The sequence below is a fragment of the Eschrichtius robustus genome, chromosome 3 (genome assembly GCF_028021215.1).
Source record: "Eschrichtius robustus isolate mEscRob2 chromosome 3, mEscRob2.pri, whole genome shotgun sequence".
NCBI classification, from domain to species: Eukaryota; Metazoa; Chordata; class Mammalia; order Artiodactyla; family Eschrichtiidae; genus Eschrichtius; species Eschrichtius robustus.
The window spans coordinates 178,990,291-178,995,007 of NC_090826.1; the positions used below are offsets into that span (position 1 = coordinate 178,990,291).

At 34.8% G+C, this 4,717-nt stretch overlaps 1 non-coding gene and 1 pseudogene across 1 annotated transcript; both read left to right on the forward strand.

The window, feature by feature from the left end:
- The first annotated feature begins 3,403 nt into the window (after nucleotides 1-3,403).
- On the forward strand, nucleotides 3,404-3,476 carry TRNAV-UAC (transfer RNA valine (anticodon UAC)). The gene has a single exon. It is a non-coding gene; the product is annotated as a tRNA-Val (tRNA).
- Nucleotides 3,477-4,046: 570 nt separating this feature from the next.
- Nucleotides 4,047-4,365, forward strand: LOC137760772 (large ribosomal subunit protein mL52 pseudogene; annotated as a pseudogene).
- The last annotated feature ends 352 nt before the right edge of the window (nucleotides 4,366-4,717 follow it).

Consider the following 4,717-nt stretch of genomic DNA (forward strand, 5'->3'; position numbering starts at 1 on the left):
CAGAATCATTATTCTTTAGGGAATATGCTTCAGGTTGGGTGCCCTGCAGTTTTATATTCTTTGGGTAGACAGCAAAAATGCATATATGACTCATTCCCGTTTTCATACCATCTATTCTATTCTCCATAAACCAGCAATTCCAATTTTATTTATAATAAGCCATTGAGAAATACCAGTTTTGCATTGCTGAAAATACAATTTTTTTTAAATTTCAAAATAAGACAATACTTATTATTAATCAAATCCTCAGACTCTACTCAAATGTTGACAGCTGTCCCAATAATGTCTGTAATAGCAAAAAGGTCCATTTCATATTTATGTTTCAATTTTATCTTCAGTTTCTTTCCGTCTAAATCAGTCATCAGTGTTCCCTTGCCTTTCATGACTCTGACACTTAGACATTTCTTGGATAGGAAGTCTACTGATAAGTATCATTAGCCTGTTTACAAGTAGGAGGCACTCTTTCCGTAGAACACCACCTCATTAAAGGAGAAATAAGTTTCATCCCTCTTCTTACTCTTTCCTTTCCCATGTACTTGCTACCCATGCTCTGTTTCTCCAGGGAAAGGCAACATGAACCCTCATCTTATAACTAAGCTAACAAAAAATAATGAATTCTAGCTAAAATTCTTTTTCATTTGATTCTCATGTGTTCACCTGGTTGCCAATAAAAATTTTACAGAAATTTCATGTTTGTTTTATCCCCTTCTTGTAACTTGTAAAATTGTATTATAGGAGGGCAAAGGTCTGGCCTTGCAGTACTATGTTATAGAAGCATTAGTATTAAATTGTAAGACTTGCATTTTTTTAGATAAAATTTGGATTATCACATGACAAATGGCTAAGAAGCACTTAGTCCTGCAAGGTTTTTCAGTGTTTCAAAGGCCCTTTGGTACATTCATGCCTATATGTATATTTTATTAAAACATTATTTGTGGACACAATACCCAGAATATATAAAAACATTTTTAACCAATTTCCTACTGAAAGGATTTAATTATGAAAAATAGGTTGTTTCCATTTTACCCTTTAAAAAATCTTAAATCAATAATTTTTTGCATACTTCTCATTATTTACTAAGGGAATATTCTTAAAATGTAACCATTCTTTTCTCTTAACTCTTCCATTTGAACTTATTATAATATGTTTCAAGTCTCAGAATTGAAAGCTCAAGGCAGTATTAAATTCAAGGTAGGATACAAAAAACAAATATCAGGATGAACGTTTAGTCAAGGCTTATAATCAAATAATTAGTATCAGAGTTACAGGAATTCTGGAGGGGATAAGCCCTGTGTAAAATTTTAGTATATGAGGCAGAGAAACAGAAGACCATGTCCATGAGGTAACAAAGAGAGCTAGTCAGAGAGTCCATAATCCAAAGAGCAATCTGGCAGGAATATTAACTTGACCACATCCAGTCCACAATGAACGAGAACTCCCAGGATTTTAGTTTGTTTCCACCATCTTTGTAGAAGACTCTGATTGTTTTAAAGTTTTTATCCTCTTTACCTGGATAATCACCCTGGTGATGTGAGAGAAAGTCTCTTTCTCTCCCCCTGTCTAAACCAAGAATTTGAGATTTCCATAATAATATAGAGCTCTATATTCACATTCTTAAAGGGTCCAATATGGTGCTGGATGATGATGGAAGAGAAATTCTGTTATTTTTATGTCTGAAATGGGTCCATTCTATGATCCTTCCTTTGAGAAGGGAAACTCTTCTGTTTGGGTTCAGAGCCTGGAGAAGTAAATAATTAAGATGGTTTCCCCTCATTTTTTCAATCTACTTCTCCATATAACCCTTCTTTCCTTATCAGAGCAGGCAAATAGCAGAGTTCATTTAGCAAGATAAAGATCTTAAAATACAAGAATGTTCTATTTAATGGGACTATAACTTGTTTTTGTACCCTTGAAGGTTCTTAATGCGTTTAGACAGACACAGTAAGTTATTTTAATAGAAATACTAATAAAAAAGAAGAGAGCTTTCAATTTGTGTATTGTGCTGAGCTGAAATCTGTATTTAAATGCATCTGGGGCTCCCTTTGCTAGTTGGTTAGCAACTCATCATGATTACAGTGTTTGACTGCCTAACACCTACAGGCCATTACCAAGAGACTGTTTTTAAGTACTATAGGACCCACATTCCATTGCTGTATAATCTGAATCAAACTTTCATCATAATGTAGACTACAATTGCAGAGCTAGGTAGATACATACATACTTGGATACATATAGATAGATTTAGATTTATAGATGTATATTCTAGACATAAGGTAATTTCAGGAAAACACTAAGAATTTGATAGCATAAAATTTATAAAATTAAAGATACAGCCAAGTAAGCAGTGTCATAAATCTTTTTTTTTTTTAAGTTCCTTTACTACTGCCCCAAAGCAGTTAGGGATCCTACTAAAGACTATTCAAAACTGACTAAGAATGTTCAGATGAACCTTAGCCAAATACACAGCTGCATCATTGAATTTTACCCTAGACACATATAATGCACATCTGTTCTTCAGCCTCATTGAACAGCAGACTGCTCCAGTACATCAGATAACATTCACTGGTTCTTTGAAAGATGAAGTCACATGCTAAAGTCAGATAGCTATTGATTTTCACCACAGTTTCCGATCTGTATGAAACCTCTATTCTATTTCTAGCCTATTGCAAATAGAAAATTTTTAAAGGCATGGTTTATATCTAAATCAGCACATTGTGTTCACTGAGATAATTTTAATTCCACAGGCTATGCAAGAAGATATGCCAAGTGAAACGACAACAAAAAATAAGAATGAAAAAGAAAAGAGAGAAAGAAGGAAAGAAAGGAGAAAAAAGAAAAAGAGGAAGAAAGAAAAAAGAACAAGAGTAATTCAGTGATAGTGCTAAGACAAGGAAAATAGCATATATATTTAGCAAGACTAGGGTAAAAAGCACTTCACTTATTATCAGGCCATTACGTGGAAAATATAATTTACTCAAAACCATTCAGAAACATTCATTCAGAGTTAATATTAAGCAAACCAAACATCCTGTCATTTAATTTTTGCATTGCCATCTGAAAATTTAGGCACAATGGAAATAAATCAAACAAGCTTTTAAATCAAATAATTTTAAACTGTTTTTTATTCCCCTTGGCAAATGTGTGTGACTGTATAAAAGTCTGTATAAATTTGGGGAATGTTATTTTACATGATTTTTGTTAAGAAAAAAGACAATTACTATGTATTTATTGGAAATTACAGTTCTTATCATAATTTCACTAAAAAAATTCTAATAATTGTTGTCCCTGAAATTACAATACAGTTAATACTACCTAGTCAATTCCTTTAAAAAAGGGGATATAGGCCTCATGGAAAATAAAATTTAAAAGTGTGTAAAAGAATAATGTAAACAGTAAAGGGAACTCCCTGGTGGTCTAGTGGTTAGGACTCCGCACTTACACTGCAGGGGGCCTAGGTTCCATCCCTGGTCGGGGAACTAACATCCCACAAGCCACGTGGCCAAAAAAAAAAATCTTTGAAAAAGAAAAAGAATAATGTATAAAAAGAAGTATAGTTTATATCATTCAGGTGGCTATGTCCTCAATATTCCATTAGTCCTGTGTGAATTGCTGTAAATTCCTGAATATGTTTTAATCCCAATCCTTAATCATTACACCTTCTCATGTTTAAAATTATGTATTGTTTATGGCAGGGTTATTCAAATGTATAAATAAATTGACAATCGTTAAGTGGATTCCAATAAAACAGCCAAGGAAGCAACAATTATAAAAATGAAAAAAAAAATTGTTTACTGGTATATCACAAATGTTAAATGTAAGGTTAAGTCCTATTTTTCCTTTGGAATCCTGTTGTATCAGTCTGGTAAAGTTTGATTTTGCTGTAAAACCAAGCAACCCGTCCTGCGCCTCAGCGTGGCTGCTTTGCATTTACTGCTCTCTAGTGTCCGGAGGCTGCACTGTGGCGTCGCGGGTCGGGTGGGAAGTCGGTGGTGAGCCCAGCAGGGCCTTGCTGCCAGCCCCTCTGGCTACGGGCCCCTTGCGGAGCTCCCAGACTGGTCTTACGGGGATGGCCACCCTGCTCCTCCAATGAAAGGCCAGCTTCGAAGAAAAGGCCAAAGGGAAAAGTTTGCAAGACGAGTTGTACTGCTGTCACAGGAAATGGATGCTGGATTACAGGCATGGCAGCTCAGGCAGCGGAAGTTGCAGGAGGAAGAAAGGAAGCAGCAGAATGCTCTTAAACCCAAAGGGGCCCTACTGCAGAATCCACCCACGACCAAGTCAATAAAAAGCAACTCCTGCCTCCTCCAGAAAAACAAACAAACAAACAAAACAAAACCAAGCAACCCTAAATTCTCACCAGCTTAAAAAATTTAAATTTATTTATTGCTCAGTTGACATGACATTATGAGTTGGCTGGGGGCTCCACTCCATACTGTTGTCTGGTAATTCATCAGAGATGAATAACTATATGAAAGTATTTCTTTTTTTTGTTATGATATAAAGTTATTTAATGGCACTTTGAGCCTATTTATGGCAAATCCAAAATCTTAGACAGATGCTTGCTCAAGTTATATTGTATAAAATTAAAAATAATAATAACCTAATAATAGAACTACCATATGACCCAGCAATTCCACTCTTGAGTATATATCTGAAAAAAACAAAAACACAAATTTGGAAAGATACATGTACCTCAGTGTTCAAAGCAGCATTATTT